At 38.3% G+C, this 21,890-nt stretch overlaps 1 protein-coding gene across 8 annotated transcripts in view; it reads right to left on the reverse strand.

Annotated features, from left to right (window-relative positions):
* The window catches only part of CSGALNACT2 (chondroitin sulfate N-acetylgalactosaminyltransferase 2), a 45,929-nt gene extending 29,727 nt beyond the window's left edge, over window positions 1-16,202 (reverse strand). For all 8 annotated transcript variants that reach the window (XM_047073137.1, XM_047073135.1, XM_047073144.1 and 5 more), the window contains exon 1: window positions 16,064-16,202. The gene's annotated coding sequence lies outside the window, so the exon portion shown is untranslated. The remainder of the gene's footprint in view (window positions 1-16,063) is intronic.
* Window positions 16,203-21,890: the final 5,688 nt, after the last annotated feature.

A 21,890-nucleotide genomic window follows, 5' to 3' on the forward strand; every position in this document is an offset into this window, starting at 1 on the left:
TGTTGTATATGTGTGTATGTGTGTGGAACATATCTGTATAAAAATGTAGGATAGATTCAAACTTCTTATGGCCAGTAGACCACAAATAATGGTAATCACCCTTAGCCATTTATTACTTACGTTAACCAAATGATAACCAAGTATCATGAAAATTTTAATTTACTACTAGGAAGTTTTACTATGATGGCATCTCTTTTATTGATTATAAATCTTATTTTAAGTGATGTAGAAAAAAACAGGAAAAAAACTTGGTATAAATAAAAGTATCTAGGGGTGCCTGGGTGGCTCAGTCAGTTGAAAGTCTGACTTCAGCTCAAGTCATGACCTTATAGTTTATGAGTTCAAGCCCTGCGTCAGGCTCTGCGCAGACAGCTTGGAGCCTGGAGTCTGCTTCAGATTGTGTCTCCCTCTCTCCGCCTCCCCCGCTTGTGCTCTCCCTCTCTCTATAATAAATAAATAAACATTAAAAAAATTATTTTAAGAAAGGTATCTAATTAAAAAATAAGGATGCAAAGCTAATATTAGTTCTAGGACTTTACCACGTCTCAAAACCATAGTTCTTAGCTTTAATATCATTACTTAAAAGATAAAATTCAGAGGTATCTCTTTTAACTACTTATAAGTTATTACTAGCCTGCTTATTAGGGAAAAGACTAAAACTGAAAATGTAGAGCCACAATCTTACATAAGTTATTAATAAAGTTATACATATTTAACACATTCTAGGTAGTTTTGCTATAAGCATCTTTCCCACAAGCATTTTTGCTGAATAACTAATAAGGCCATAAGGCAATTTTGCTGTCAAAGATTAAAAAAAATAACTGGCTGACAGTTTCTTGGTTTTATCAACTAGATGACAGCTTGGTTTCATTTCTCCATTGACCATAGTACTCCCATTTTTATATTATATAAATCTTAGGCTCCATAATATTCTATCCAGTGGTGGAATTTTGAAACCACCCTTCCCACAGAACTTTGGAATGTCTATCAATGGACATCTGACAATATGACAAAAACAAACAACAGTGTAGAAGGATTTCACAATACAATACAAAGCTAAGTTACAAATATGTATCCTAGTATTTGGAAACTGATGCCTCTCTTTAATGAAGGAAAAATTTTTCATGAAAAAATAAAGTGCAATGCTGAACACGGACATGGATCAACAAGCAAAAAAAAAAAAAGTGTAATACTATGAAAAAAAGACTTTGAAGACAAGTGTTTAGGTACAATTCACAAAATAAAATCAGTTATTTGCACAATACTGCCATAAATCTACACACATTTTAAATATATTCAAATATTTTGTATTTTACAATAGTTTTTAAAATTTTGTTATTCATTTTTCATTTTTCACTATGTCCTTTTTAATAAATGCCCCTTTTTTATTTTTCATGATTTTATCTTTTATGGTGAAGTTGCTTTATGGCCAATTAGCTATGCAGGAAAAATGCTTGTGGCAAAGATGCTGCAAAAACACCAGACATGATTTAACTAAATATAGTATACTCAAACTGTTTTGAAATGAAATTTGATTAATAGAACTAAAAGCATGTAGTCGAAGTATGTTTACCTTTTATTAATATGGTACCTCATAGCTTTCTTCTTTATATAGCATTGTATTTGAAACTGTGAGATGTGATCCATTACAAGGGTCACTTCTAAAGGTTTACTTTTCACTGAAATTGAACAGGAACTATCAGTGTATACCACATATAGCAGTAAGTTTTTTATTACAATTATGTATATGTATGAGATCTCCACATAAAATATATTTATAAGAGGGTTGTGGTCCAAAAACCCTGGACAATACTGATTAAGAAAGTATTTTTATACATTTCCTATGCCAACTTTTAAAATAATGTTGATTAATTATAGCCAAAGTATGGAGAAAGTAAATGTGCACTGACTGATGAATGGATAAAGATGTGGTGTGTATATGTATGTATGTATGTATGTGTACACACACACACACACACACACACACACACAATGGAGTATCAGTCGGCAATCAAAAAGAATGAAATGTTGCCATTTGCAACAATGTGGATGGAACTAGAGTGTATTATGTATGCTAAATGATATTAGTCAGTCACAGAAAGACAAATATCATAGGCCTTCATGCATACGTGGAATTTAAGATACAAAACAGATGAACATAAGGGAAGGGAAGCAAAAATAATATAAAAACAGGGAGGGGGACAAAACCTAAGAGACTCTTAAATACAGAGAATAAACTGAGGGTTGCTGGAGGGATTCTGGGTGAGGGGATGAGCTAAATGGGCAAGGGGCATTAGGGAGGACACTTGTTGGGACGAGCACTGGGTGTTATATGTAGGGGATGAATCACTGGATTCTACTCCTGAAATCATTATTGCACTATATGCTAAAAAATGTGGATGTAAATTAAAAATAATAATAATAATAAAACAAAAAAATAAAATAATGTTGATATTATCTTCATTTTGGCTAAGAACAATAAATGCAGAAATGAAAGGTTTAAATAAAGGTTCTATAAAACTATTACATGGTAGCATTAAAAAACCAAGGTCTTTCCCCCCTTCAAGCAAAATACAGGTTTTGAGATATCTTACATGCCTATTTACAGTTAAATCTCTTACAGTTGAAATGAAAGAAAAGTTGCTGTAATTACTTTAGAATATAAATGTTATTTGCATAGCTCTGTGGTTAAAAATAAAAGATACCAAATTAAAGTCTTACTTGCCTAGTCTGCGAAGGAAACTCTTTAGCCAAACTCTCAACTAGATTATAAAAACTTTAAATATGTTAAGTATGTTGGAGAAAACATCCATTTTTCGGCTGTTACAGCTTGATTGCCCTCATTCTATGTGTTTATATCATAAACAAGGTTCATTCATAACCCAGAGTTAATCCCAAGCAACCTTCTATGAACAAACAGCAAACAGTTAAATGTTGTGAGGAGAGAATGCACACTATGGAGATAGGAAAATGAGCTGTTCAAAATATGTAATACAAAATAAAAAATCTCAGGGTTAAAAGAAACCTTAGGAGCCATCGATTCTTATTCTTTAAAAACACATTAAAGAGACTTCCTAGATGAAACAACAAGGACAGATTTACTCTTGTACTTGGGACAATAAAAAATCAACCAATAAAATCCAGAACCCGCCCCTCCCAATATAAAACAATGTTTTTCAAGATACTGAACACTGGGTAACAAAGGGCAGTGATCCTTGGAGAAACAAAAAATAAACGATTGCCCAGCTTACTGCCTTAGTTTCCAGGTCATAACACAGGGAGTCCCCTCTAAGCAGGGACTAGTTGACTTGTTGAGTTGATGAGAGGGAGCCAACAGGCTGAGAAGACCAAGGCTGCTAGCGTGAAAGGATATAGTACCAGAAGAGAGAGTTGCACAGAGAGAGAACTCCAGAGATCTGAGGAGGACACCCTTTGGGTATTCAGCAGAGCACTGACCACTGCAGGCATATAAAAGAAACTAACTGAAGCTAAAAAAAAAAAAAAAATAGAGGACACAGATCTCAGCATTCATACTGGGCCAGGAATAATGTGCATGTTCCCACCAGACAGACTGGAAAACCTCAAAATACATGGGACATTGGGTAGAGTACTCAAAAAGGTCTTGCCTCAGTCATGGGAAAAAACTAACTCTAGACTAAACATGGCTCTGGTCTTGCCTAACAAATCTTAAAAGCAAGACCTGAAAGGATCAAATTGTTTTCAAGTAACTGCACAACAAGCCTCAAAAATATTTATAGGAATATAAAAATATCTAGCACCCAGCAAAATAAAATTCACAATGTCTGACATCCAAACAAAAATGATCAGGCATACACAGAAAAAAAAAATATAACCCATAATGAGAATAATCAATGATTGAAAATGTTTTAGAACGGACAGATGCTACCCCAATGTTTATAGCAGCGCTACTGACAATAATCAAAGTATGGAAAGAGCCCAAATGTCCATCGATAGATGACTAGATAAAGAAGATGTGGTACATATATACAATGAAGTATTACTCAGCAATCAAAAAGAATGAAATCTTGCCATTTGCAACAAAGTGGATGGAACTAGAGTGTATTATGCCAAGCAAAATTAGAGAAAAACAAATATCATATGACTTAACTCATATGCGGAATTTAAGATACAAAACAGATGAATATAAGGGAAGAGAAGCAAAAATAATATAAAAACAGGGTGGGGGGGGACAAAACATAAGAGACGCTTTTTTTTTTTTAATGTTTATTTATTTTTGTGAGACAGAGAGACAGAATGTGAGGAGGGGCAGAGAGAGAGGGAGATACAGAATTCGAAGCAGGCTCCAAGCTCTGAGCTGTCACCACAGAGCCTGATACGGGGTTTGAACTCATGAACTATGAGATCATGACCTGAGCTGAAGTCGGAAGCTGAACCGACTGGGCCACCGAGGCAGCCCAAACACGACTCTTACATGTAGAGAACTAACTGAGGGTTGCTGGAGGGATTTGGGGTGGCGGGATGGGCTAAATGGGCAAGGGGCATTAGGGAGGACACTTGCTGGGATGAGCACTGGGTGTTATATGTAGGGGATGAATCACTGGATTCTACTCCTGAAATCATTATTGCACTATATGGTAACTAATTTGGATGTAAATTAAATAAATAAATAATTAAAAAACAAAAACAAAAACAAAAAATGACGGATGCCAGAATTCATAGAAAAGAACGTTAGGGAGCACCTGGGTGGCTCAGTTGGTTGAGTGTCCAACTCTATTGACAATAACAGAGTTATTATTATTACTGAAATTGACAATAATAGAGTCATTATTATTACTAAAACTCTAGTAGGTTTCAGCTCTGGTCATAATCTCCCAGTCATGGGATTGAGCCCCTGCATCAGGCTCTGTGCTGATATGAAGCCTGCTTGCAATCTGCCCCTCCCCTGCTCGTGCACAAGCTTGCTCTCTCTCTCAAAATAAATAAATAAGCATTATAAAAAAGAGAAAAGGATATTAAAATGGTTGCAACTGTATTTAAAAAGATATTCATGTTCAAAAAACTAAACAGAGACACAAAGGACATAAAAACATCCAAACTGAACTTTAGGAGATAAAAACTTCAATGTCTGAGATGAAAAATACATTGAATGGAATTAGTGGTAGATATTTCAGTGCAAAATATTAACAAACTGAAGACACTGTAATAGAAATTATGCAAAATACAGAAGGACAAGAGAATGAAAAGCATTAACAGAGCACCCAGAAAGCTGTGTGACAGCTTCAAGCAGTCTAGTATATATGTAATTAGAGTCTCTAAAGAAGTGAGAGGGGGGTGAGGAAAAATATTTAAAGAAATAAAACTGAAAGTTTTCCAAATTTGATGAAAACTATTAACACAGATCCAAGAAGCTCAACGATTACCAAACACAAAAGCCATAAAGAAAACTAAAGCCAGAAACACGATAATCAAATTGTTCAAATTCTATGATAAATAGAAAATCCTGAAAGTGGCCAGAAAAAAAACACACACCACATACAAGAAACAAAGGGAGTGGAGCATTATCTTTAAAGAACTGAAAGGAAAAATATGTCAACCTACAATTCTATACACACAAAAAGTATCTGTCAAGAACAAAGGCCAGTAATTCTTTAGACATTAAAAAGCTAAAAGAATTCATCCCCATCAGACCTGCACTACAAGTCCTTTAGGCAGAAGTAAAATAATACCAGATGGAAATATGAATCTATACAAAGCATGAAGAAAGTAGAAATGTTAACAACATGGATATAAGTTTCAAATTATTTAAATCCCTTTAAAATATAAAGACACAAACCACTGAATCTGACTTAGGAAGAAATAGTAAATATTAACAGACCTATGAGACCAAATTAATAATCAAAGACTACCCACAAAGAAAAGTCCAGGCACAGATGTCTTCAATAGCGGATTCTACCAACCATTTGTAAGAATTAATACCAATTCTTTACAAACTGTTCCAAAAAATAAAACACACTTTCCAAAGCATTCTATAAGACCAGTATTACTTTGATACCAAAATCATATAAAGACATCAAAAGAAAACTAGATACCAATATTCCTTAATGATAGAGACACAAAAATCCTCAACCAAACTTTAGTACTCTGAATCCATCAACACATAAAAAGTATTATATAACATGACCAAGGGAGATTTATCACAGAAATGCAAGATTGGTTTACCATCTAAAAGTCAATTAATTTAATATACCATATCAATAAAGGACAAACTCCACACAATCATGTCAATAGACAAAGAAAAAGCATTTGATAAAATCCTGCACCTCTGATAAAACTACTTAACAAACTAAGAATATAAGGAAACTTCCTCGACCTGATAAAGGGCAGATACAAAAAAGCTAACACACAGCTAACTTCACATTTAATGGTGAAAGACTACATGCTTCCCTCTAAGATCAGGAATAAGACAAGGATGTCTGCTCTCATCACTTCTTTTTAACACAGTACTGGAACAGGTTCTAGCCAGGGCAGTTATGCAAGAAAATGAAATAAAATGACATCTAGATTGGAAAAGATTGCACATGATATGATCTTGTATATAGAAAATCTTAAGGAATTCACTAAAAATCTATTATAACTAATAAATAAGTTTAGTCAGTTTGCAGGATACAAGATCAATACATAAAAATCAATTGTATTTCTATATACCAGCACTGAAAATTTGAAAATGAAATTAAGAAAACAATCTGATATATACCAAAAATAATAAAATATTCAGGAATAATTTTAACAAGTATAAGACTTGTGTTCTGAAAACTACAAAACATTGTTGAAAGAAATTAAAGAAGATTTAAATAAATGGAAAGACACCTATGCTCAAGGATGGGAAGACCTAATGTTATTAAGACAGCAATATTCTCCAAATTGATTTACAGATTCAACATGATCCTCTTCAGAATCCAGCTGACTTTACAGAAATTGACAAGCTAATCCTAGAATTCACATAGAAATTCAAGGAACCCAGGATAGCCAAAACAGTCTAGAGAAAGAAGAGCGAAACTGGAGGACTCACACTTCCCCATTTCAAAACTTACTTCTAGATAGTGTGGTACTAGTACAGGCATAGACATATAGATCAATAGAATTTAGCGTCCAGAAATAAACCACATTAATTGATTTCAACAAGGTGGAAAGGTAATTCAATGCAGAAAGAAGTCTTTTCAATAAATGGTGCTAGGACAACTGGATATTCACATGTAAAAGAATGAAACTGGGCTCCTACCTCACACTATATTCAAAAATTAACTCTAAGTGGGTCAGAGATCTAAATGTAAGAGTTAAAAACATAAAGCTCTTAGAAAACCTAAGTATAAATCTCTGTGGCTTTTAGGCAATGATTTGTTAGATATGACACCAAAAGAGCAACGACAAAATAAATAAATTGGACTTCATTAAAATTAAAAACTTTTGTACTGCAAAGGATATCACTGAGAAAGTGAAAAGACAATTACAGAATGGGAGAAAATATTTGTAAATCATATACCTGATAGGGGTCTGTGTCTAGAATATGTAAAGAACTCTTATCACTCAGTATCAAAAGGATAAATAACACAATGGGAAAAAGATCTAACTAGACATTTCTCTAAAAAGATTAAGAATGGCCTATAAACACATGAGAAGATGGCTCAACATTATTAGCCAATAGGGAAACACATATCAAAACTACAATGAGATAACTACTTCACATCCACTAGGATATAATTCAAAATGAATTACAGATGAATGGAAAACCCAAAACTATAAAAGTAGAAGCACAGGAGGAAATCTTTGTCACCTTAAGTTATTATGCAAAGATTTCTTTGATAAAACAGTAATAGCATAACTGAAAAACTGGACTTTGTCAAAATATGTTAATTTGTGCTCTTTGGAAGATGCTGTTAAGAGAATGAAAAGACAAGTCACTGATCTGAAGAAAATAGGTGCAAAGCATATTTCTGACAAAGGACTTGCGTTCAGAATACATACTTAACCACTATCAAAATGCAGTAATAACAAAACAAACACAACTCAATTAAAACTTGGCAAAATATTTGAGCAAACACTTTATATAAGAACATGAAAAAAATGTTCAACACCCTTAGTCACTAGGGAAATGCAAATTCAAACCACGATGAGATACCATTACATAGAATGGCTAATTTTAGAATGGCTAAAATTAAAAAGACTGATGTGCTGGTGACAATGTGGAGGAACCAGAACTTTCATATACTGCTGGTAGGAATGTAAGACGGTTTTACACAGTTTCCTAACAAGTTAAACATAAGCCTATCATGATTGCGTCTTTTCATTCTTAGATATTTATCTGAGAGAAATGAAAGCATATGTTCATACAAAGATTTGTACACAAATGCTCATGGCAGTTTTATATGTAACAACCAAAAACTAGAAACAACTCAAATGTTTATCAACAAGTGAATGGATAAACAAACTGTGGTAGAGCCATACTGATACATGTATCATCACCGGTGAATCTCAGTAATTATTCTCAGTGACAGAAGCTCAACAATGAGAGTGTATATTCTATTTATATACAATTCTAGAAAATGTAAGGTAATTTGTAATGACAGAGGGCAGATGAATCAGTGATTACTGGGACCAGGGGTGGGTTGGGGAAGTGGTAATAGTAAGCAATTATAAAAGAGCACAAGGAAACTTTTGGGAGTGACAGATACGGTCTATCATTTTGACTTGTGGTGATGATTTCACAGGTATATACATATGTTCAAATTATCAAATTGTATACTTTAAATATGCATAGTTTATCATATGTCAATTATACCTCAGTGAAGCTATTTTTAAAAAAATCAGATTTAGTTTGAGTAGTAGCATCAAAGAGGCATTTTTAAGAAAACTCCATTTTGTTCATTAAGAAGACAAGCATGAAGGTTTGCTGACTACCAGCTTGGACTTAACAAAAATAAGAGGGGCGCCTGGCTGGCTCAGTCAGTGGAGCATGCAACTCTTGGTTTCAGGGTTGTAAGTTTGAGCCCCACGTTGGGTGTAGAGATTACTTAAAAAATTAAAAACCTTAAAAAAACACAACAACAAAAAAACAAAAACAAAACTAAGCAAAACCTGCTCTCCAAAAAAAGTAGAACTCATATTACCTTCAAGGTCTCATTACATCTTTCTATTTGCCTTATGATTCTGAGACAAAAGATTGCTAAACATAGTTCATTCTGTGGCACTGATCCCTACATAACACTATGGCCTTTAAGCAATTTCTACTCAATCTTTTGATTCTATAATTTTGTAGTACTAATACATATTTCATACATAATTTCCATGATACTTATACTGTAATGTTTGCATTTAGAATAACCTATTGCCTTTTGCAAAATACAAACAATTCATTTGAATCTATTTACTGTAAAAGTTCTATTCTGGGGGTGCCTGGATGGATCAGTTGGTTAAGTTTCCAAGTCTTGGTTTTGGCTCAGGTCACAAACTCACAGTTCGTGGGTTTGAGCCCCATGTTGGGTTCTGTGCTGACAGAATGGAGCCTGCTTGGGATTTCTCTCTCTGCCCTCCCCCAGCTTGCTCTCTCTCAAAAAAAATTAACATAAAAATAATTAAAAATTCTCAATTCTGAAGATAAAAACAGGGAGGCGAACCATAAGAGACTCTTTAATACAGAGAACAAATTGAGGGCTGCTGGAAGCGTGTTTGTTGGATGGGGGATTGGGCTAAATGGGTGATGGGCATTAAGGAGGGCATTTGTTGGGATGAGCACTGGGTGTTATATGTAGGGGATGAATCACTAAATTCTACTCCTGAAACCATTATTACACTGTATGTTAATTTGGCTTTAAATAAAAATTTTTTAAAAAGTTCTATTCTGTATAATCTTCCTGAATTTCTGTATAATGTCTTACTAAAGTCTTCAAAAACTAAATTTATAATTTTTAGTTCATTTTTTACATAACAAAAAGCCAAAACATTATTTGGAAAACATAAGCACTGTCAGAAAAAAACAAACTAAAGCATTATGAAGTATAAATATTTGTAAGGGAAGGAATTAGAATCTTTTATTCCTTGAGCAATTTATGAGTTACGGTGATACACGGATTCTTTAACATGTCAATGAATAAGTGGTTTGTATTTAGAAATAAAAGTACTGATCACCAGAAGGTAGTGCTCATTCAACAAATATTTGAGTACCAGGGTGCCTGGGTGACTCAGTCGGTTAAGTGTCCGACTTCAGCTCAGGTCATGAGCTCATGGTTTGTGGGTTCAAGCCCTGTGTCAGGCTCTGTGCTGACAGCTTGGAGCCTGCTTTGGATTCTGTGTGTGTGTCTCTCTCTCTCTCTCTCTCTGCCCTTCCGCTGTTAGTGTTCTAACTAAAAAATGTCTGTTAAAAATGAATGTCTCTGTCACTCAAAAATTAATAAACACGTTAAAAAAATATTTGAGTACCTACTGTGTGTTAGGCACTGCAATGGACTGAATGTTTCTCTCAGACACTCTTATGTTGAAATCCTAACCCCCAATGTGTTACTTATAAGGGGGTAAAAGGCCTTTGGGAGGTTAACTAGAGGTCATGAGGGTACAGCCCTCTTTAATGGGATTAGTGCTCTTATAAAAGAGATCCCAAAGAGCAATTAATGTAGCCCTCTTTCTGCCATCTGAAGAAACAAGTTGGCAGTCCATAACCCAGAAGAGGGCCCTCACCAGAACTCAACTATAACTGGTACCCTGATCTCAGATTAAGAAAAATAAATTAAGCCAGTCTATGGTACTTTGTTATAGCTACCCAAACTGACTAAGACAGACACTGTATTGGGTGCTAAGAACAAATAATACCAGAATAATCATTCTGACAAGTGTTTCTGGGGAAAACTATACTCAAGGTACCCAGATTTCAGCAAAACAAATGGCAGCAATACTAATGCTATCATTACAGGTAAAACAGAAGAATGTGCCAAAAGCAGCCTGTGGCACAGTAAAAACAACTCAAAAAGTCAAGTGTAATAGCTACTTAATAGCTGTGTAATCTTGGACATAATACTTAACCTATATGGCCTTCATCTATAAAATAATTTGTTTGGATGGCGAAGGTTCCTTCCAAGATGTTTCAATTCCTTTGATTAAAGATAAATTAAAAATAGACACACACACACACCTTATTTTTGGAAGGACAAATTTGACTTACGCCTTTTAATCCAGCAATTCACAATTCCACTTTTAAGATTTTTAAGACTTCATACTACAGAAATACTAGCATATAGTCACATGCGTAAGATGTTTACTACTGCTACATATAACAGCAAAATAAAAGTAACTTAAAGTCTATCAATAAGAGAGGATAACTAAACTGCAGACATTTATACAACAGAGCATTTAAAAGGAATGAGGTAGATCTAGATGTGTTGACATAGATAATACCTATAAAGTAATATCTTGTCTGCACAATAGGTTTGGGAGCCAGATGGCCTAAATTCATACATCTGCTCTATCCCTTTCTAATTCTTTATTATAGATAAATTCTTCAATCTCTATAAGCTTCAGTTTTCTCATCTGTTAAGTGGGAATAATTATAGAACCTACTTGCAGTGTTATTGTAACAGTCAAGTAAAACATGACAAGCAAGCATTAAGTGCTCAGTAAGTGTTGGGTGTTATTTCCCTTGTGCAAAGTTTTCTTTTGTTGCTGTTGTTAATGGAGTCAAATCTATCAGTCTTTTCCTGCATGACTTCTCGATTTTAGCTTCTGTACTGGAAATAATCCTAATATAAAACTTATTTTCTCAAATAACCATTTCTTATCATTTATTAAACAATCCATGCTCTTGTCACTAATTTGAAATTTCACTTTTATCATAAGCACAATTCCTTATACATATGGAGGTCTATTTCTGGCTCTAAACCAGGGATTAACAAACATTTCAGGTAAAGGGCCATGTAGTACCTCTGCCTTGCAGCACAAAAGCAGCCACAGAAAATGTGCAAATGAATAAGCATAGTTGTATTCCAACGGATACTGAAATGTGAACTTCCTATAATTTTCATGTCACAAAATATTTTTCTTTTAGGTTTTTTCCCCCCCAAGCACTTAAAAATATAAAAGTCACTCTTATGTCACAGGTAATACTAAAATAGGTTCCCAGTCACATTTGGCAACTTGTGCTCTAAACCTTTACATTTGTATACACTCCTAGAATTTTTTTCTATTTCTAAAATTCTACAAAATAAATACATGTGAGAAAAAAGTTAAACATGATATAAGGTCATACAGTGAAACCTCTGCCTTCTATCTCAGAGGCCCAGGTGCCTTCTTCAGTTTTTGTGTATCCTTCCAAACCTACTGCCACTATTAATCATCCCAGCATAAACAGCCTTATATATACATGACCTCCCATGTATTATTTCACCCACAGGATAAATCTCTGAAAACAGGACTGCTAGGTTAAAATTCCTTAAAGTATTCATTTCAGCATGTAATTGGTCAGTTTCTATAGCCTTTCCTTGCTCAGGATAAGCCTTTCAGCATGGCTTTATCTATATCTCACCTTCCCAATCAACTTTTAAAATTATGTTAAATATTTGCTCCAGATTACAGACTTTAAACTATAACTACTCTGGTCCATTAATCCTTCCTTAGCATTCCATTATAGTTCTTAGCTTATCGTTATCAATGTCTTGGAGTTAAGAAATAAGTTATACTATTTTCTTTGGTCACTGTTTCTTGAATTCCATATCTATTTTTCTTGGATTAATTTTTCACTTGATAGAGTACATCTTGGGGTATTCCTAGTGGGTATGGGCGAAAATGACTTTATTTTGCTCCCACCTTTTTTTTTTTTTTTAATTTATTTGAGAGACAGAGAAAATGCAAGTGGGTGGGGGGAGGGGCAGAGAGAGAGGGGGTGGGGAGAATCTCAAGCAGGCTCTGTGTTGTTAGTGGAGAACCCAACATGGGGCCTGAACTCGAGAAACTGAGATCATGACCTGAGCCAAAATCAAAAGTTGGACACTCAACTGAGTCACCCAGGTGCTCCAATTATGCCCTCACTTTGAATGACAGGTTGGTTGGTGAGAAGTTTCTGAGTCTAAAATATGTCTCATGAACACTATTTATGTTAGATATTATGTTATATTAGACATTAGATATTATGTTAGATAACCATGTCCCAAATTAGAAGTCTGATCACACATCTGATTTTCACTCCTTTATAGATAACCATATATTTCTCTTTGGAAGCTTATGAGACTGCATATTTATTTATCCATGAAGCTCATAAATTTCATTGGAATGTATCTAGGCGTGCCTATCAACACTCGTTTAAGACACTCAGTATGTCAAGTCCATTCATAAACTCAGATACTTCTACTAAGACAAATTTCTTTGTTTCCCTCCTTTCTTTCCTTGACACAGTATTTTATTTCCATTCTACTGTAAGGTAAGAATGGGAAATCTGGCATCTATTGTCAATTGCGAGGGGAGGAGAATGGGGGAATAGGAGTTGTTAGCACAGCCAGAAACCCTCAACCTGTGCCACATCTTTCTACAAGCTCTCTGAAAAGGTTATACTTACTGATCATCCCCACAACACAGATGAAATGGAGACGTGAGAAGGAAGGGCTGATTTACATTTGCCGATACTTTGTCTCCTGATAACATTTTTCTGTTTGGCTCTGGATGACCAAGATACTGCCTGGATACTTCTACCGTCACAATCTCTGTGGTTATTTCTCCCCTTCTAATTTCTATTCCTTCCTGGAATTGCTGTTAGATGTGCATTGACTCTTTTGGATCTATTTTCCATGTCATAGCTATTTTTCCTTCTTTCTGTGTTTTACTATTCAAGAACTGATTGCTTGTTTCCAGGGCAGCCTGTTCAATAAGCATGGTACCCTCCCAAATCTGAGCATACTAATATTAATTTTAAAGTATTCTTCTATTTCTTCTATCAATTCCATTGCTTCAGGTCTCGTTCTTGTTATTTGTTCAGTCTGGGGCACCTCTCACATGCCACAGATTTCTGTTGTCTGTCCCCTGATATGAATGTCTCTGATTTAAATGTTTCTGTTTCTGATATAAATGTATCAGCATCTCAGTATACATGGAAATCACTGTACTCCTACAGTAAATTCGTACTTGTAAATAACCCTAGAATTCAATTTTACATTTACACCTAGTACTTGTATAGTATGACAACAATGTTAAGTTTACTGACTTGCAATCCCATGATTCTTCAATCCATTTTTAGTCATATCCTTTTGGTGTTTCGTTTCCCCTAACAACCACCAATTTGAGTAACACTGTTCTTACCTAAGCATTATGCAATAAGCTTCAGGGATACCAGCTCTATCTAGCAGACTTCTCTAACAGATAGTTAAGTAATGACAGTCTGGGAGAAGATTGTCACAGGTGTACAATTCAAAAAATAAATAACCATAGGGTAATGAATCACTTAAGTCTTGAACTCACAATAGTTTTGCTTTTTACCAATCTTGAATGTTATATAAATTAAAATAACAAATTCTATTGAAAAAGAAAAGAAAGAGTCCAGGTTGGTTAAAACAATTTTCTGCCTACCTTATGACAGTTACTCCACAGCTGATAGAAATGCACACAGGTGTGTGTTCACCAAGAACATTTACAAGAATGTTCCATAGCATTCCCCAAAATACATAATAACAAAAATTGGAAACACAAATATCCATCAACAAAAGAATAGTCATATAGCCATACAATGGAATATTAAACAGCAATAAAAAAAATGAACTACTGATACATGGAACATCATGGGTGAATCTCACAAGCAACGTGCTCAGCATTCTGCGTGAATCCATTAATATCGAGCCCAAAATAGACAAACCTAAGAGCTGATGACAGAAATCAGAATACTGATGGGGCGGGGGGGGCAGCAGTAAAACTTGGAGGAAGCAGAGGGAAACTCCTGGGATGATGGAAACGTTCTATAAGTATAATTTGATCTAGCCTGTGGTTATACAAGTTAATAAATCTATAAAAATCCACTGAGCTGTACAATAAAGATTTATGAACTAGATGACTTCATATGTATTTTATACCTCAATAAAAAAGTTAAGAAAGAAATGTAATTTCCGAACCGTTGGGAACCAAAACGGTGTGTACTGATGTCAAAATGTCCTAAGCCATAGATACTGGACACCCGACATCCTTCTTACATTCTTTCAGTCACAAGACAGTTTTAAACAAATGGTATCAGAATAACAATACAAAATGAAGGTCAACATTCTCAGTCATACAATACTTGGTTTCCCACCAAGTTTGGAAGTACCGTTTTGATGCGACCTTTAAAGACAACATGAATTCCACCAGGAATGAAGGCCCAGCTCCTGAGAACCTTCAATAAGGCTAAACGTCCACACACTGCATATAAATCTCCAGAGCAGGCTGAAGGATAAAAGCTTAAGATTTATAACCAATGTTTCCTCCTGTCATCATAAAAGCATCACTACTGCCTTTACAAATGATTCCTCAGCAAGCTGTTCAGCAATAGTGCAATTTTCCAGATGCAGCCTGAAAATGCCAGAAGCTCCCTGTCCTGTAGTCCCCGCGGCCCCACTAATTCCGACACAAATGTGCATCTTTTAAAGGCGCCTGGTGTCTGGCAGAAACTGCGAGGGGCTGCAGCTGGAGAATACTACTTTAACGCAATAAAGGGGTAACAGCGGACTGCAAAGTTATGCACTGAGAGAGGCAGAGGCGGGGGTGAGTTACAGCTTAAAAAAAAAAAAAGTGACAAAAATAAAACACACCCAAACCAACGGTCTCTGACAGCATCGTTCTCAACAGAAAACTCAAACCGCTCCGAAAAACTGTGGCTTTTCCTGACACCGCAGCGGTCTCCGGAGGGCTTCTCCAGGAGGCGACCCCACCCGGACAGGGCCCCCCCCCCCCCCGGAGGGCTCGTCGGAGAAGCGACCCGACCCGCACAGGAGGGATCTACAGCCCTCGGCCCGCGCCCCGGCACCACTCGGGCCCTAGTCGCGAGAGCCGCGCGGGCAGGCAAGGCCGGGTGGGGCCGGGTACTCACCGCGCTCCTCAGTCCTCGCAAGGCGACCGCCGCCCAGCCGCCTTCCCCCCGGCCGCGGGCATACTCCGGCGGCGCCCGGCGCACAGGGGTGCAGCCACCTCACACCCCACCGCACGCCTCTGCGCCGACAACCACCACTTCCGGCGCGCGTGAGGAAATGAGGCTGCAGCTGCGGCTTGCGCCCGTCCAGCCCCGCCCCGCCCACGCCCAACACCGACCACGCCCAACACCGACAGCCCCGCCTTGGCCCCGCCCACTCCCTCGCCCGCCCCCAGTGTCAGGCACCGGAAGCTCAGTAACTGGCATACGGTACTGATTAATCGATTATGTTTCAAGTATGTGTGTGTGTAGCTCCAAAAACGATTTGTGGAGACCAGGAGAGTGCCTCAGGCAGAAAACCGTTCTTCCTGGAGCAAGCGTCTGCAGGGACAGGAGTACCAACTCTGGCGGACCGCTGACTTTGCCAGAGGGAGGAACTCAGCGGAGGATGGCAGCGCTGTCCCGTCGGGGACCCCTGTCCTGGGAGCCCAAAGGGGGCGATGAGTGCCTTTGTGGGCACTGAGCTAAGGACTGACAGGTCGCCAGAAGTGTCCGAGCATCCTAGCATGTACTGGGCTGTGCGTGAGGCCCCAGGGAGGAAGTCCTGAGCTGCCGCTGGACCTTTAGCCATTCCATTTCTTTGAACCTGGGTTTCCTTATATGTGAAACGAAGGGTTTGAGGTAGACATTCTGGAAGACGGCTTGGGATCTGACATTGTATGATTTAGTGAGTGGAAAAAAAGAAAGCCCTCCCTAACACCCCCTCCACTCAACTGCTTATTTTAGGGACATCCCCAAGGCACTTTCTCCTGCCCTGGAGAGCAGTGGCCTGAGCAGAGGAGGGGATGTCAGAGAGCACCAGCACCTGCCTGTGTCTGGAAAGGACACGGAGGTGCTAAGAGCAGCTCTGGGGTCTGCCTCTCACCAGGTTCTGCTTTCCTTACAGGGCTACCTTGGCAGGTTACCATACTTAGCCTCTCTAAGCCTGTTTCCTCAGCGGTGTTGTAGGGACAGTAACAACAGCACATACTTCCTAAGGTTGTTGTGAGGGTTAAATGCAGTTTTGTATTTGAAGTGTTTGGCACCGTGCCTGGCAGATGGCAGGCAGTCGGAGTTCACTGTCACCATTAAGCACATTAGTTAGAGCAGAAGACTGAGGTGAGTCTGAGATGCACCCTGTAGAAGCGGCACTGCTGGAAGGATCTGCTCCTAATCACAGCTGTCTTCCTTTGATGATGGTTATTGGGACGTCTTTACCACAGATGTTCTCCTCAGATATGTCTTGTGGGAAATTCCACCAGTAAGAGAGTCTGAATAGCCCGTTTCTAAGCCAGGCTTGCTGAATGTGCAACTTCTTCCTAATTTCAAGGTGTCACTACTCATGTTATTTTTTTTTTCTCGTATCACTTGTGAGCAACTGTAAACATTTATAGTTTTAACCCTCCTGGGGCACCTGGGCGGCTCAGTTGGTTAAGTGTCCGACTTTGGCTCAGGTCAAGATCTCTCAGTTCGTTAGTTCAAGCCCCGTGTTGGGCTCTGTGCTGACAGCTCAGAAGCAGCTGGAGCCTGCTTCGGATTCTGTGTCTCCCTCTCTCTCTGCTCCTCCCCAACTCATGCTCTGTCTCTCTCTCTCCAAAATAAATAAACATTAACATTCCTTCCTCCTAACCTGGTCCAAGAGTAAATAATTCATCTAGTCATAGATTCCATGGGTCTGTGACCTTCTGAAGATAAGGACCATGTCTTTTTCATCCACCAGTGCTTTACGCATAGTAAGGGTAATGTTCAATAAATGTGAATTGAATTGATTAAAATAAGAACACACAAGGATCTCTCCCTTATCCGGAATCTCTGCCACTTGACTAGCCCTTCCGGCAGGTGGCACGAATGATTAACTTTGCTGTCATGAAATTAAGATTTCTGTCTGGATGCCTAGTTATGCTCTAGTATGGCAATCAGCCTTGTGGGAGTCTACTTAGTGTAAATTAGTTATCTAGTGTTTAAACCTGCCATGAGCGTTTGTCCTGTAAGTCTGAGGACCCAACTTGGGAGTGTGAATGCAAAGGCAAAGTATTCCGTCTTGGGAGAATTAGAGAGTGGATCCACAGCATTGGTGGATTTAAGAGGATAGGACAGAAATTCTTTAAATGCTTAAGGTGTTACTTCAAGTAAACATAAATGTCAGGCCACTGAATGGTCAGGGGATTATGTTCCCAGGCTGGCAGCTTTGAAGTTCTCAATCCAAGTTCACTACATGTTCTTAGTTAAGATGCTATAATCAGCCTGTACTTGAAATTCCTGCTGATGGCCCTTAGGCATTCCGCAGAAAAAGGAGTATCTGGACCTTGTACTCTAGCCTCATATCCAGTAATGGCAAATGCTTAGGCTGTTCCTTATGTTGTCCCTAGACACTTTAAATTGGCCAAGACTATCTGTCTCCTAGGGCAGGGACAGCACCCCTAAGCCAGGCAAGGGGCCTGACCCCATTATAGGTGCTCACTGCATACCCACAGATATGTGAGTGAGTGAATGAATGAATGAATGAATAATAGTAAAATCTACAGCTCTAACTTTCCTCTACTGGGTGTCAAAGTAACAGCAAGGGAAGTCTATACTTTCACTCACCAGATGCAAAACAGGCTCATTTCCTAATGTGCTGCAATGCACAGTAAAATCACTCCCCTCCATGTTAAACCTTCCATTCTTTGTCTACTTCCACTAGCCTTATAAGTGCTGGCCTTTCTTTTTTATAGCATTTGTTTTTCTTCCTTTATCCTATACTGTCCTTACTGATCATGGTGTGTAGCCACGTCTGGCACAGGCTGAGGGTGCACTCAGCAGCAGGTGGTTTTCCCACTGCTCCCTCCGTTTTAATCCCTCTAATCCTCTTGACATCCTTGTGGAGTAGGTTATGGTCCTCAGTTTACCATGGAGAAGACAGAAACTCCGAGAGGAAACTGCAGAGGCTCTTCCAGCACAGGACCTGACATGAAATGGAAGCAATGGGGTTAGGGTTAACTAGTTGTCACTTCTTGTAAACTGTTATTTGAATCCTGCATTAGAACAGTTGTTTTTAAAATAATTGAGATTCTGCCATCAATGGATTTAAATTGTTAGTGTTTTATTATTTTTTAAATTGCTACATCAGATATTAAATGTGTCTAATTTAAATTTGGAGAGAAAATAATGCATAATTCAAATTCTTTGGCAGATAATGGGTGATCTACTGAGCCGCATAAAATAAGTAGTTCCATTGAGAAAAATACTAAAGTACGGTTGTGGTATATTAATATCAGAAGAATATAGTGTCCCTCCCCAAATATCCGATCTGAGGCTTCTTTTTTAACTATAAAGCTTTCCCACTCCACTAAGGCTGCTTTTGAGCTCCTGCCAAATGAGAGTGATGGAGGCTGACTCCTTTGCTGTAGCAAACTCTCGATAGCCTTTTCCTGTTTTCATTTGGGCCATCTTTGTTTCCAGTTTTCCTAGTGGCCCCACCAAGGTATGGTCTTCACTGCTTGTTGCCTTCCATCAAGTGTGGTATCCACAGAAGCTCCTTGCGCCTTGTGTTTCTTGGTTTATCAAGTCTACAAGGATATGGTAAATTGGCATTGGGTCTGACCTCTGCTTGCTTTGCTTTGCTTTGCACGGAGTTCTTTGGCTATTTATTCTCAGTGTGGCAATCTGGTTTTTGTTACTGATTTCCATTTGTTTGGCATCTTTGATGGAATCAGTCCGTTCCTTTCATCCCTTTCTGCCGTCTTTTGTGTTACTATTTTGTGTCCTAAGAGTGTTGTCTGTCATATGGAGAGTAGTGGGGTAGGACACTGACACAGGCTCTAGAATCCTGTTTCTCTGGCTGGCTTCTCAGACCTGAGGTTGGGGTTCTCACCAGACCAGCATCCACCTTTATGTTCTTCCTTGTGTGCCTTCCTTATGTCCAAATTTCTCTCTTCCTAGAAGGGTGCCAATCATTGACTAGCCCCTCAGGCAGATGGCATGAGAGACTCTTAAATACAAAGAACAAACTGAGGGTTGAAGGGAGGATGAAAGGGCAGGGGGAAATGGGTGATGGGCACCGAGGAGGGCACTTGTTGGGAGGAGCACTGGGTGCTGTATGTAAGTGATGAATCATGGGAATCTACTCCCAAAACCAAGAGCACACTCTGTACACTGTATGTTAGCTAACTTGACAATAAATAATATTTAGAAAAAAAAATTTCAAAAGATAAATGACCATTTTTCCAGAATGCAGTCTGTTGTTTAGGGCATGATCCATGTAGAAGGAGGAAACCATTCTCTTGTGATAGACTAAAAACTATTCAAATCAATGGTAGATCCCTGACAAAATGGCATTTGGGAGGATTTAAAGGTTTAACTAGATTTTGCAGACTATCAGTGCTGATTTTTTCTGTAATTTTGACACTTTTTAAGGAACTATATGTTCTTAGTAAGAGAGTCTCTCTTCTGGGAGCCCAAACATGGACAGGCTTTCTGGAACCTGAAGGTAGTTCCCCAATGGCCTCCTTTCCTAGACATCCCAAACAACAGAAAGCCGTTTTGTCTATTTGTGCATGAGCAATTTGGACAAGCTCTTGGAGTTTCATGGGAACTATCCAAAAGCCATCACTTACTATAGCCTTCCCTTGACACGCTGTAAAGATGTCTCTCCCTAGTGTTAGGACAAGTGTTCCGCTGCAAAATTTGCTGATGCTTCTGCTGAGCTAGTTCCAGGCTCTTCGCTTGACCTCATGATTCTTCCTGAAGTAAAGCCATTACTATTGACTGAGAACACAGCACTTTTCAGGCAGCCGATTAACCTCTTATGAAATTCTATTACTCTCTCCCTCTCAGGTACTACTCACCACTACAACCCCCCAAATCCTGGCACTCTCCTTCTTCTCAGAAGAAGGGGAGCCTTGTGATGATTTTGCCTCAGATAATTTGGGAGCACTCTGCACCTCCCTCAGATTTACTACAGTCTCATGTTGAGAACCCTGAGCTAATCCTGTTTGTTGATAGATCATTCTCAACGCTAGACGTTATCAAGCAGCATACACCATCATTAATCAAAGGTCTCCTTTAGAATATAGTCCTCTACCTGAGGTAAAATCAGTCTAAATGGCAGAACTTATTGCATTTACTAGAGCTTGTTAACTAGCCAATGACTAGGGAGTGAACATATATACAGATAGGAAATATGCTTTTGGAGTGCTACATGACTTTGGGTTGCTAGAACCTCCACAAAAATGGAGAGCAAATTAAGCAACTTTTAGATACACTCTACTTACCACAGAGGTGGCTATTATGAAGTCTGAGAATGAGGCAAAAAAAGAGAATGTTGAAGCTAAAGAAAATGCTGTAGCAGATCATGATACCAAACAGCTACATTTCTCCCTGAAACCACTCATAGGGCACAAATGGATTACTACCTTACATCAACACTGGAGGAGAAACTGTAAAGAGAGAGTGGCATTGTTCTAAATTTCATGTAGGTTCGTCATGGTGTGTGCCATTCCTAGTACTGTACTTGGATCAATGACACAGGGAAGGTGGGATAGGCTATACAATGCCTTAAAGAGCAAAAGCTACTTGCTCTGTAAGGTTGACTCTCACGACCTGTGTGGGATTTATTCTTGGCCTGGACTAGGGTTGTGGATTCAAAGCATCTTACAGGGGTTATTGATTGTTCTTGTTTTTGTCATAGTGGTCGTGATACTGGTCCACTGCATTCTATCCAGGGCCTGAAATGCTTCTGCACAGACACTTCCTCGTCAGATGGAACAGT

The sequence above is a fragment of the Lynx rufus genome, unplaced genomic scaffold (assembly GCF_022079265.1).
Source record: "Lynx rufus isolate CCGP_SWC_20201006 ecotype Redwood Valley unplaced genomic scaffold, mLynRuf1.p SCAF_11, whole genome shotgun sequence".
NCBI classification, from domain to species: Eukaryota; Metazoa; Chordata; class Mammalia; order Carnivora; family Felidae; genus Lynx; species Lynx rufus.